Genomic DNA, 14163 nt, shown 5'->3' on the forward strand with positions numbered 1-14163 from the left:
CTATCAGCAACCAGTCGTCAACTGGGAGCTGGAGGTTGCCAGGGAGTCTTTAGGTCTGTGTGACTGATGCCTCCAAAGGTTAAACTCATTCGCTTATATAGAAACACTAAAAATCAGCCAGAGATGAGTTTTCAGTGCACTCACAATTTTACGTATGTAATATTAATTCAGTAAAATAACTCTTTTTGGGGGTAGGGAGGGCTTAGCAAACAGTCGTGTTCACTGACTTTGAAATTGACTACTGTAACACCTTGCAGTCTGATGCTATTTTGCTCTTTCACGCTAACCTTATTGGAGACTGGTGTCCTCTCGCCCCCTTTTTGCACCATCATGTATGTGAAAGTGTGTAAAGAAGAGGAGAGAAGGCGAGGTGAGACGAAGGGGAGGAGAGCCTTTGATGAATAACTGCGGTACTGATGCTGACAGCACACTTCAGTAAGAGACCTCGTGTGTGTGTGTGTGTGTGTGTGTGTGTGTGTGTGTGTGTGTGTGCGTGTCTGTTTGTGTGTCTCTGTCTATCAGACAAGAACCAGGGATCCATCAGTGCTGGTTCTGCCTTCGTCATATCTGCTTTTAAACCAATTCCAGCATTCATTCCCGACTATTTGAAGAGTTTTTGATGAATGGGAGTTTCCCACCATCCTGACTCTCGCGCCTTCTTCTTCCTCCCCACCTTTCTCTCTTAAGACTCGAGCACCAGCACAGGCTGACACTGAGCAATCTTGATTTTCTCATCTGTTCACTACACGGGCCCGTTTTCCAATCTCTAACGCACCACTGATTCCTCCGAGAGACAAACATGCATGCCATCGTGCTCTTTCTCCCTCTCTGTCTCTCTTCTGGCTCCAGGCTTGAACATTATTGCCAGTGTCCTCTCATTAGGTGGGTGGAGTGGGGGCACGTTTAGCATCTTTGCCAGATTGAGCTGAGCAAATACAGCTTAAATTGGGGCTTCATATCTAGGAAACAACCATACATCACCATCATCATCATCATCCCCACCATCAGGCTCCTTTCCTTGCCTCTCCACTCTGTTCCTCCCTCTCCACACAGTTTAATGATCCTACTATTCACAGAGCGTTTCCTTCATTAGCATTGCAGTAACGTCGCAGCTGCTGGGAACAGCGTATTGATGTGAGAGCCTTTTTCAGTGCATCATATTAAGGTACAGATCGTATGATTTCTCCTTGCTCAGGAGTACAAATCATTACCATTACATCTTCATCTGCAGGGGTTGCGTATTATTGCCGGCAGCTCGACAATTACTGACATAACTCTGAAGTTTACTTTTCAAAACAAAGCGTTTGAGTTTTTAGGTTTCAGCTGAACACACTGTCATTAGGTCAAATGATGGAAATGGACAAAAGGTGCAAGCCACCAGTAACTCAACTGTGAATATGCCCAGTTGGATGTGTTGTGCTCAGTCAGCTAAAATTAACAATTAAAACAACTGGTTTGGCTCAACGACTGCATTACTTTTTTGGGGTTTTTCGCCCTTGTATCATTGCCAACAAAGCAAAGCAGCATCAGGGAGAATTCATTTCTTTTGTTAGCTATTGTAAACTTAATAGAATCACAGATGTAAGCACAGAAGCACATTTTCAACAGTACTGCACGATGAACAGAAAACACAAAGTGCAATCTCAGTGTAGTAAAATAGAACGGGTAGAATAGAAAGGGTAGTTTAATAAAAAATTTAGTCTTTGGGGAAACTTTTGCTTGACAGAGCAATTTGCAGTTTAGTGTCACCATCACTCACCATCTCCAATTCAAATCACTGAAACGTATCTGCCGGCTGCATTTTGTGGGGTTGGTGCCTTTTGGTGCATTTTAATGGAATGATTTGCCAAATTATGTGGCTACCTGTGAGGTACTGCCCAAGTTTTCACATCAGCATCATTTTGTGAGTGAAATCAGGCACATAGTACTAATTTCTCGGCCTGTGTCATGTACCCATGTAGTTTTAACTTAGAAATTCACCCTCTTGCACAAGTATGTGGTGTGGCTATGGCAGTGGGCAAAAAGTGAACTTTGAGGTTTACCAATAGTCTAATTTTAACCTCTAATAAAATCCAAAGGGAGGAGAGAGAGGAGGTGGGTCACTCTGTCTATGTCCAAATATGTAGCTCTGCATTTGTGTGTGTGTGTTTGCTTACATACATTGTCTGTTTTTTGTGTGGTTTTTTTTTATAGAAGAATGAACACATTCCTGTGTCTGCATTGACTGAATTCCCATAATCCTTTTCTCTGTACAGCCTGGGAGCCACACAAATGTGTGATTCTAAATCCAGCTTTACCAACTCAAGACCATTTGTATAACATAAAGATTAAGGATGACATCAAAGTACTTCTGGGTCCCCTTTGTCACTAAGCTGTCTTATCCAGACTATTTAACTGTGCTTTATGCAGCTTTTAAGTGTCAGAAAGAAATGTGCTGATGCCTGAGCCACATTGTTAGACAACAGATTCAAGAGGGCGGTTAACTTAGTGAACTACAGAACTATTTTAATGAAAGTTAACAATAGTTTTGTTTTTTTAAGATAATTTTTTATTATTCTATATTTACCGCTGTGGCAAATTTAGCAGTAACTCATTATGCTGACATTCTTCCTATTGTAACCTGATCACTGCAGTTCTAATGTGCATTTTAAAATATGGAAACAGGACCCAGAAAATCCTCTAAAGTTGGGTTTTGTTGGTGCTTAAGGGTGAAAAACAGAAGGAAACAACATGTAAAGAAGGTCCAGCAATTCCATGCAATCATCATAAACTGTATTTAATCTAAAGGACTATTAAAGCGGTGTCCTGAGCATCAGACACAGGCCATCACACTGATTCAGATTAAAACTGGATCAAAAAAAACAAACAAAAACCCCACAATAAATTCTTGCTAATGTCCTCATGTGATGCCAGATAACAAAGATAAGAAAGCAAGATAAGTTGCCTTCTTATCTTTTTTTTTCTTTTTATCTACACGTGTGTTACACTGCGTTTATATTTAAGTCCATATGGATGCTATGACTCTATATACCTGTGTTTTTTTGTTTGTTTTTTACCACTGAGGTGATCCTGAGGAGGAGATAACACAGAAAAAATGTGAGGATGTTACTCATGACAGCGCAGGACAGCGGAAAAGATGACACGTGGGCAGCGTAAGCGCGTGGCTGAGCAGAAATGAACGTGTGTGCATTAGCCCAACCTAAACCCACGGCAGCTCCGCGTGACACCACCTGGAGGCACTGCCACCACCCTCAAGGCACCTTGCCAAAAAACGCATCGAGTATTAACAGAAGATCAAAACGGAGGACCAGTAGTGCAGCCTCAGTCCACGCAGTGCTGCACTGTACACTGATGGAGCGCGTCCAGATGTAGAGGTCAGCGGCGGTTGTGTAATAATCCCCTTCTTTCTGCTCCCGTACGTGCACACGTCTCTATATTTGGCAGCAAGACATCAAAAAGGTAGCAGCTCTGGGACTCCAGCTGGAGTCATTACTAATTCACAACAGTGGCTCTGTGAGAAGTGGGAGGATTGGATAACTGCATGCTGTCACAAGTCATCTGGAACACATGCAGACACACATCTTTTCTTTCCAGAAGCTTTTGATGTATTTTTGAATATGGAAGAGAATTACTCGCTGTTTTCCATCACGTAAAAATTGTACTTCTGAAATGTAACCAGCAGGGGGCGAGCTGAAAAAGCGCACCAACTGGCTGCAAACAGCAAAAGAAAGCAGGGTATTAAAAGGTTCACAGGTGCTGTGTTACATTAAGAACGATGTGTGCCTTACACAGGTGTAGTCAGCTCATTACATTTAGAAAAACACGTAAAAATATACTAGTATGATTTTTTTTAGTATGATTTTTGTGGTGGAAAGATACTAGTCAACAGTATTATTTAGTATTGTGACAGTGTTACTTTATTTTATTACTATACTTAAATCTTAAGTAAAAAGTAACGATATATATATAATATATATACCCTGTCTGCTCCTTTATTTTAGACACTTAAAAATGTTCATGTTTATTACACCAGTATTTATCAAATATATTTTTTTATTTATAAGATATTCTAGTTGAGGAAATACTCTCCAGGCTATTGATGATGTATTTCAATGTTAACTCAAAGGTACATTTTTGCTTAACTCATCAGGCCTCACATCTTTATTTTCCTAAATTTAGTGCTTGTAAAGGTTAATGTTTTATCCCAAAAAGTTGATTCTGTTCATTTTGTAGCGTTTCACAAGTGACTTCTTCAGTCTCAGGTTTCAGCAGGTTTCCACAACTTTATAAACAGAGCATTTGTTAATTTTCCATAAGATTTAGAGATTGGAAATTATGACATGTTGTTTTTTCCTATTGTTTGAAATATTAGGAAAAATCCAGGAGCTTCAAAAATAGGGCCCAGGGGCCAGAATCGGCCTAGCACAGACTCCAATCAGGCCCCACTAGAAAACATGAAGGAAGGCATACATTTTCATAAATTTTACAACTTTATCTTTACTGGTAAAAACCTCCCACATGGTTATTCATGCTACACCCAAATAATAAAATAATGAATATGAAAAAAAATTGTTTTCCCCCACTTTTTCTGTTTTGTGTGTTTGTTTGTTTATTTCTTTTTTACAATGGATACACAGGATACACTGCACTGTAACAAAAGTCAGTAAAATATACAGCATTAACAATGTGGTGTATGCTGTACAGTGCAGCGAGGAATGCCCAGACCTCTACATTGGAGAGACCAAACAGCCACTTCACAAGCGCATGGCACAACACAGAAGAGCCACCTCCACAGGACAAGACTCAGCAGTCCATCTGCATCTTAAGGATAAAGGACACTCTTTCGAGGATGCCAATGTTCACATTTTGGACAGAGAGGACAGATGGTTTGAAAGAGGAGTGAAAGAAGCCATCTATGTCCACTGTGAGCGACCATCTTTGAACAGAGGCGGGGGTTTACGACACCAACTCTCTGCCATCTATAATCCAGTTTTGAGATCCCTTCCCAGACGCCTTAACGCCCACTCACATCCTGGGCCATCTGACCTCAGGAATTCGCATGATAAGGTGGGGCCAGGTTTCACAATGAACACACCCGAAACTCTGGCTGATTGGGACCCACACCCAGTTTCACACCTTGGCTCAGGCGATTAGAGGATCATCAGGGGGTCCTTTTGTCCCTCTGTGGGGGGATACTCCCACTAGGTTTATATCTGGGACTCTCCACCATTTGACCTTAGAACTGAAGAAGCTTCTCGGATGAGAGGTGAAACGTCTTCAAGTAACTTAAAGAAGTCCAGACGCTTTTCTTTGCAAGCTCCTTTGACTACGATGACCTGGATGACTGAGAACCTTCACAGACATAAAATATACAGCAAAACACCGTCAAATTCCAACGGTAATGGAGTGTAAAACCAAAAACTTCCTTTTACTGTATTAAATAGACTGAATAACCGTTAATTGTGAGACTGGATAAAACTTTGTTTGTTACTGTAATAAAATGTTGAAATTATAAATATTTTCTGTGAAAACAAACAAATATGCATACATTTTACAATTAAATATTGTAATGTTGAAAATGTCTGAAAAACTTAGATTTTACGGTATTATTTGAGTAAAACTACATCTTTTGGGGTTGTGCACATTGGAATTCACAGTATAAAGCTGTAGATTTTTAAGCAAACAAAAACATTCATTTTTACAGAAGCAAGATGTTAAAAAATAGGGTCCACCGTAATAATACAACCAGTAAATACATTTTAAAAAAAAAGAAGAAGCAAATATCAGCAGTGAAAGACAATAAAATTGATAGTATTTTTTTTTATTTTAAAATTCAGATACTGATATACAGATTAAAAGTTAGGCCTGCAGTATATCATTGTTAACCTTCTGATAAAAAAAAAAAATCAACAGCAAAAGAAGATGTTAAAAATAAAGTTCATGGTTGTGAATAAAATTGATTTCAATAATCTTTTTTAATTATTATTTTAAAACAACTTTATGTTGTTGTGTTTCACGCCGTATTATCAGACCACCTTAAGTGTGTCCGCCTTAAATTTTGAGTTTGTGTGATCGCTGTTGATTGGTAGCTAAACTGCTGGTAAACTGTGTACAGGCGTTTTACGTTCGAATTGCAGAGAAAAAAAATTCTGGTAGCAACATTGTGCAGTATGAGCGAACTAGTGATGGTAAATTTGATTCTTTTTACTGAATCGAGTGTTAATGAGTCACTCACCAAAGTGAATCGGGTTTTTTGAGTCATTTGATTCACTGAGTCAGTTGACCAGAGAGTGCAAAAATTTTACATTTTCACTCAAACTTCATTTGTTTCCCTTTTCATGTAAATCCCACTGCTAAGATGAATGATTCAAAAAAATAAAAAAACAACAACTATTTTATAGAGAAAAAAAAGAGCAAAAACATTTCTAAAATTAAGCAATTTCCTATCAAAATTGCTTAATAAACATTTATTTTGTTTATTTGTATTTTATTAGTATTTTCCTTAAGTGTGTCAAATATATATTTTCTCATCTAAATGTCCACTGCGCTGTGAGCCAGGGGGCGGTAATGCGCCTTAACATTGTTTGCCAACCAAGAAGAAGAAGAAGCTGTGAGTCAGGAGGGAGGGGGTGAGTGAGTGATTCGTTCGCTCGCTCTATGATTCAGCACAGGAGGGAGGGGGTGAGTGAGTGAGTGATTCGTTCACTCGCTCAATGATTCAGCACAGGAGGGAGGGGGTTAGTGAGTCCTGAGTGATTGTTCGCTCTTTGATTCAGCACAGGAGGGAGGGGGTGAGCGAGTCCTGAGTGATTCGCTTATGCTTACGATTCAGCACAGGAAGGGAGGGGGTGAGTAGCTCAAATGTGTTGTTAGCATGTTAGCAGCGCGATGCTACTCTGAACCGAGGAGCTATTTTCTTGATGTGAGCTTCTACTCAGGGTTTTTTCTTCCAGTTCAGAGCAGAAATGCTTTTGTTACGAAACTGGCTGTTGTTTTTTCCCCCACAATTTTAATTATAAGCTAGATATATTTCTACTAATGGAATTAGTTTGCTAACAGCAACAGGGATGAGTCAGTGAGTCAGTTGGGCTTGTGAATCATGATTCACGAGTCAGTAAAGTGATTCTCGAGTATTGAACGATTCGTTCACAAATCGAACATCACTAGAGCGAACCATTTCACCAAAAAAAGGGGAAGCAAGGCAAGACGTGGCTGCAGCGGTCTGCAGACGTGACCAGTGTTGCCAACTCCTCAGTAAGGAAAATCGCTATTGGTTGTCCTAAAAGTCGCTAGAAGTCGCTAAATGACGTCATCGCCTCATTTGCATAATTGGTCATGCTAATCTAATTGTAACCTATGTTGTTGGAGAGAGAAATAACATCGTGGAAGAGACATAAAGTGAGTAAAAAACGTCCTAAATGCATTTAGAGTTTATTTAGAACTACAAATTAAATTTCTTTTAGCAATTATTGTTTTTTTTAATGTCACAATTCCAACCCTGCTCCTTTACCCGGGCTTGGACCAGCAAAAGTGACCCGAAATAGGCACTCTGGTGGAGTTACTTTGTGTGTGTGTTTATAAGTAGTTTTAAACCTTGTGATCCACAAAACAGCATAAGAGTAAAAGAAGAACTGACTGCGTTACAGCACCTGCTGCTTGTTGAGAGTAAAAGCGATACCGCTTTCACGTCTTTTTTTAGCGACTTTTTTTAGAAAAAAAGTCGCTAAGGGGTCTGAAAACTCGCTAAATATAGCGACAAAGTCGCTAAGTTGGCAACACTGGACATGACTTCTGATCAAATTCGAACCTCCTCCTAAAGAAACAAAGAGCGACGTCACCTGAAAATGACCAATAGCCGGCGCGCTGCTGAGCTGTGTGCCAACCACTCTTTTTTTCATGCAGGAGACTCAAGTTGGCTTCGCTAACGGACACAGTTTTGAACTCGTATATTAGCGCCATTTATTGCTGCTTGGACCACAGCATCTTCGGAATTTGTAGACATCCTGGCAGCTTACAATTAGTTCGAGGTGAGGTGAGTACATGCAACTTCAAGTTATCTCTGTTATAAAAATCCACCAGCCCCGCGTTTATAGATAATTTTAGCAGTTCGTTTTTTATGAGTGAGGTTGTGAATTTAGTTAGCATTTGTGAGTTGAGTTAGCATTACTGTCGCGAGGGAAGCATTGCTCTGGATTAGTTTCTGTGTTTGGCGTGCTTAATTCGCTAGGGAGGAATTACCAAAGTACATGGAGTTATGTTAACCTGTAATTTCTGTGGTAAGGTAGTTCAGTCATCAGGGGGCTACGTGCTTCATTGTAAACTGCATCGGAATGAGCCACGTTGTTTCTTTCGGTGTATTGAAGCAGGCTGCAAGCAGACATACACCAGGTATGGCGCGTTTAAGGCTCATTTTTACCGAAGACACTCTGCCCCCACCCATGTCACTGGTGTGGCAGTGGTTTCTTCGTTTACATGTGCAATGGTGATGCGTGAACGTCAGTGTCAGAACTCTAAAGAGTTAATAGCTCATCTGAAGAGCCATATTGTGGAAGGACACGTAGTCACTTGTCCAGTAAGAGGATGCACAAATACCTTTAGAGTTAAATCATCTTTCACTGCTCACATGTCACGTAAACACAGTTTTCAGACAGCAGCATTGGTGATTTATATAGAGAGTCTGCATGTCAATCATCATCTGTTCCAACCACATCAAATGACTTTGTACCCTTGATTTCCGAGCCTGCTGCACAGTCTATTACAGATGAAGATAACATGGAAATGCCCCCTGAATTCTGTGATCTTTTTCTGAGAAACGTTTCACTATTCTACTTAAAATTGCAGGGTCAGTTTCTACTGCCTGCTTCAACCATACAGAACATTGTGGAGGAAATGCAGAACATACATGAGTTGGGACAGACATACAGTTTGGGTAAACTTGCATCACTGTTAAAAGATGACACATCATTATCAGAGGAGGACATCAACAAAGTCTGCGAGTCTGTCAAAAGCTATGATCTTTTTTCTGCATGTCATACCGGGCCATTGAGGACAGTGCACTCCAGAGCTCAGACCTTTTAAAAAAGCCTTCAACTATGTGGAACCAAAGAAAATATTTTTAGGGAGAGATGAAAACAGAAAAGATAGGTTTGCCTATTATGTGCCTTTAAGAGAGACTTTGAGATGTCTGCTAGAGTCTGATCTGTGGCAGAAATCAGAAGAGCCCTCTACTGAGCCTCCTGCTGATGTTCTGTGTGACATAAGTGATAGTAAGCTGTTTAAATCAAATGATTTTTTTGGTCAAAACCCATCATGTCTCAAGCTAGTACTCTACCAGGATGCCTTTGAAGTCGTTAACCCTTTAGGCTCTGCAAGGACAAAACACAAGGTATTAGCTGTATATGCATCAGTGGCAAACTTGCCACTTCATGTACGCTCAGACACAGATCACATGTCTCTTGTCTTACTGTGCAGGGAGAAAGATTTTAAAGAGTTTGGTCATGCTAATGTGTTCTCTGAATTACTGGCAGACTTGAAAGAATTGGAGGACAGTGGGATTGTTGCATCAGATGAAACTAGAGTCAAAGGAACTTTGTTTGGCATTGCTGGTGATAATCTGGGTTCTCACTGTATTGGTGGCTTCACTGAAAACTTTAGTTCTTCAAAGTACTTCTGCAGGTACTGCCTGATAACGAAATCTGAATTTCAGGGTGCTGACCCAAATCTGTGTGGACCAGAACGTACCAAAGAGAACTACAACTCTGCTGTTGATCGCCTCCAGATTGACAATACACCAGACGTCGAAGGAGTGAAGTTCAGGTCAGTGTTCAATTCACTGAAATACTTCAACGTTTGTATGCCAGGCTTGCCACCATGTCTAGGTCATGATATCTTTGAGGGAGTTTTGGCTTATGATGTGGCACTGTATCTGAAATACTTCATAAAGAAAAAAGCATGGTTCACTTACTCCACTCTGAACCGACACATCAAACAGTTTAGTTGCCATGCCTCTGATGCTTCTACAAAGCCATCTGAGGTCAGTCCTCAAGCAGCTAAACTCTCAGGACAGGCTGTACAGAACTGGAACTCCCTCCGATTGCTGCCTCTCATAGTTGGTGACATAGTGACAGACCCCACAGATGATGTGTGGAACTTAACTCTGCAGCTGAAAGATATTGTAGACATGGTGTGTGCTCAGAAAATTTCAGTGGCTCAGGTAGCATATCTTGATATTCTTATTCAAGAATATTTAGAGTCAAGAAAAGCTCTGTTCCCAGAATGCAACCTGAGACCAAAACACCATTTTCTACGCCATTACCCAGCACTGATTCTGAAATTTGGCCCACTGATAAGATTATGGACAATGCGCTTTGAAAGTAAGCACAGTTATTTCAAGAGGTGTGCCAGAAATCTGAAAAATTTCAAAAACCTCTGCCATACACTCTCTGAAAGACATCAGATGTTTCAAGCCCATCTTGCAGCAGGGTCATTGTGTCAATCTGTCTTGAAAGTCAAAGATGGTTCTCCATTTTACTCAGTGCTGTACAGTAAAGCCATTCAAGAAGCAGTTCAAATGTTTGACTTTACTGAAACCAATACAAAGGTCACAGTAGAAATGATGTACAAGGGAACACAGTACAAGAAAGGACACTTCCTTGTCACAGGGGGCTCTGACTCTGTTGAGTTTGGTGAAGTAGTTCTCATTTTGATTAAGAATGACAGTGTTTATTTTCTGGTGTCGGTGCACGTGACAGAATACCATTCTCAGTATCATCTGCACTCAGTGAGAAAGGAAAAAGAAAAGATGCAGTGTGTGAACATCATTGACTTAATTGATTTCTATCCATTAACATCTTACATGAAGTATGGGTACTAAATGGTTCCATTGAAACACAGTGTGCTGTCACAATAATGGTGCTGTTAGTTTGGTACTTACGAAACACTGTATAAAAGTGTAGTATCAAGCAAGATCAGCTTCATATTTTAAGACCAAAGGTACCACTTGGTGTAAATTGACCTTTATTCACATTCTTTTATCAGACATCTCAGAAATGGGGGACAGCATAAGGAGTTCCATTACTAAGGTGCTGCCGGACCTGTCTGCCTTAATCCTTGAAATTGTACTGGAGGCACTACAATCATTAGGAGTGGAGACATCTGAGGATTTGCAGTTCATCAGTGAGACTGATCTGAACTCTGTCCTGAGACCAGTTCAGGCAAGAAAACTGCTGGCTGCCTGGAAACAAACCAGTAAGTATTATGATTTCATTGCACAATAGCCATGAAGGGCTTTCTGTTTTTTCTATTATGCTTTGGCCAAGGTCCAAAAAGTACAATTAATCTATTGTTTGTGATATTGTTTTACAGCACCAAATATGGAAATTTCAAGCCAGGCCAGCATATCGTCTCCATCTGTTTTAAGGTTTAAGGGTGGTGGCACAGCTAAGACCCAAGAGTCTCTTTCAAGGTTAGTAAAGTAAACAGATTCAAGAAGATATTTTACACATTTCTTTGTTGTCTGTCTCTAAATCTTATTTTGTCTTTATTATGATTAAAAAGGTTTGTTTTGTTCCTGCCCTTTTCAGACACTGAATTTGAGCAGAAACCATAAGGATACTCAAAGGACCTGTGACTCTCAGGAAATGGTGAGATTTCAGGTCCTAATCTTTTTTTCTTTTTTTTTTCCATTAAATTCCTTTTCCTTTTTCCCTTTACAATATTGCTGTTTTGTTTTTGTAAACAGCATTAAATGAGAGGGACAGATGAAACAGTTTCAAGACAATGGCAGGAAAAACATGCTGAAGATTGAAACAAAGCTTGGCTGGAAATATTTGGTATGTGTTTTACCGTGAATCAAATTGTTGAAAAACATTCAGCTACACTGCAACACAGGGAAACTTGATTTGCACTTATTTTGTTACTTTAATTTCTTGTCTCATTATTTTTGTCAGTTATTATTGTTTATGGTGTATGCCCTTCTTGTTTTCTTTCTGAATGCAGAAGGTATCTAGCCAGTCCACAATGAAAGCTTCGTTGCACCCCATGAGTCTTCTGGCAGAAATGATGGCGCCTGTATTCTTTGGTTTCCCTAAACATCACACCCTGCCTGTTTATGCGAGGCTCTTCAATTAAGTCTGCACCCAAAGATTCAATAAGAGGTAAGCAGTGGTATTATTCAAGTTTTGCTAAAGAAAGATGGACAGGAGACACTAATCTTAATCAGCCGAGCTCAGGTTCATGTCCAGGTGAGCAGTTTCATACGCTATAAAATGTAGATTGAATGATAGGTCTCATCACCATGCATTCAGCCATTAACTTCAAGTTCTATGATAAATCAATAGGAAACTTAAATACGTTTTCCAACAAATTATGATTGTGATTAGGGCTGCGTTGTCTATGTATCACTTTTACATAAGTAGATTTAAAGGATAACTATTGCCAAAACGCAACCTGGGCTGTTTTTGTTTTTGTTTTGTTTTTTTTTTACTGTATCGATTTTGTTGCGCTCAAATTTATGCCCCGGCCCCCTAGTATTCCCATTCACTGGCTATTGACCACAAAACAAAATCACGGTCAATCTCAAAAACGGCTCGTTTGTCGTAATTATGCTTTTAGACGTATGTTTGTCTCGTTTACAGTAAAAAAAAAAAAAAAACAGCCCAGGTTGCATTTTGACAATAGCTATCCTTTACGAACTGTATATTTTACACTTAAGAAATCATTTATCATTAGATCTGTTTTTGGCAGCACGTTTTGTTCATTTCTGTGCATTTTGCTCAAGCACTGATCAAACTTTGTCCATTTTTTGCTGCAGAGGGGATCCTGCCAGTCCAAAGTGAACTCCTGACGGACATTGAAGTACTCCTGCAGAGCTTGTATCTTCGACACCATGCGCATTAGAAACTCCTCTGAGTCCTTTCCTTCACCAAGGCAGGACCCAGTGACTCATTACTGTTGATAGGTCAGGGGCAGGTAATATTTTGTTTCATGTTTATTCATTCCTCCATGGATTACCAGCCATATATATGGACACATGCTGTATTCTCAAGATCTATGCTGTTTTGTAGGAATAGAGAAAATGATATGTTTAGTCTGTTTTCAAATGGTATGTCAAATTTTCTCATTGTTTATCAGTAATATTCACTACCTTGGTTATATATGAGCATCTTTAGATTTTTCTATATTTAGCGGTTGCAAATGTAAAATGTACGGTAAACCATTTGTGTTCCTCATATTGTACTGTATTTTTAGCGGTAAAATACCGGCAGCTGTGGTTGCCAGGAATTTACCGTAAAATGTATCTGGTCAAAATAAAATGCTTTAATTTGTTATACAATTTCACTGTGTTTTTTACTGTCAAAGGTTTTAATAAGGTTTAACATATTTCTGTTATTTTTACAGTTATTTACAATAATAGGGTCTATCCTATTACTGTTAAATTAAGAACAAATTACTGTAAATATTATTATATTATAACTTTTTTTTTTACTGCAAATATCCGTAAAAAGCTATGGAAAGTTGCATTTTTTTACATTAAATTGCTGTATAATTGACAAATATATTTGTTTTTTTCTATCATGATTTTGGTAAAATAATACGTTGTCTACCTTAAAATTACAAAACCAGTATACCATATTGTCTTTTACAGATTCCACATTTTTCTCACGGTATATTCCTGGCAACCACAGCTGCCGGTATTTTGCCGTAAATTTGACAGTTCTTTTTTTTTTTACAGTGTGTGTGTACAGACTTTTGTGTATGTTTAAATTTCTCAAAACAATAAACTGGAAATGAAAGGTTAATATGAGACACAATTAAATCTCTTTTAATGTGTCACTTTATTTTCTGTCCATCCTGGGTAAAATTATTAAGGATCCAAGAAGGGCAACCCAGAGGAGCCCTGTTCATTTTATTAGTAAGCAACACTTTGTGAAGGCAACTGAATCAGTCATGTAAAACCTCCAGTCTCTCTAAACATGCACAAAGCCCGTCTCAGTCTGGTTGCGCTGACAGTTTTTACTATTAAAGAAAGACATTAATATCTACAGTAATTTACTGAGTGATGCTTAGTGGGGTAAAAGCAAAAGAAGCACGTGGATTTCAACATCAATACACAACAACAATACAATATCAGTGGATCTTCATTTATAGAGAGCGTGATAAACA

At 39.2% G+C, this 14163-nt stretch overlaps 2 long non-coding RNA genes across 3 annotated transcripts; both read left to right on the top strand.

Moving 5' to 3' along the window:
• Positions 1-7867: 7867 nt before the first annotated feature.
• On the top strand, positions 7868-11651 carry LOC146362468 (uncharacterized). Of its 2 annotated transcripts, none has more exons than XR_014799308.1 (5): positions 7868-8027; positions 9707-9816; positions 11038-11247; positions 11365-11464; positions 11583-11651. It is a non-coding gene; the product is annotated as an uncharacterized LOC146362468 (long non-coding RNA). The 2 variants fall into 2 exon arrangements; XR_014799307.1 differs by having other exon boundaries at positions 7871-8032.
• An 88-nt stretch (positions 11652-11739) lies between these two features.
• On the top strand, positions 11740-13297 carry LOC146362469 (uncharacterized). The gene is made up of 3 exons (XR_014799290.1): positions 11740-11831; positions 11998-12155; positions 12812-13297. It is a non-coding gene; the product is annotated as an uncharacterized LOC146362469 (long non-coding RNA).
• Positions 13298-14163: the final 866 nt, after the last annotated feature.

The sequence above is a fragment of the Perissodus microlepis genome, chromosome 22, assembly GCF_051167445.1.
Source record: "Perissodus microlepis isolate ML-2025 ecotype Zambia chromosome 22, ASM5116744v1, whole genome shotgun sequence".
NCBI lineage: Eukaryota > Metazoa > Chordata > Actinopteri > Cichliformes > Cichlidae > Perissodus > Perissodus microlepis.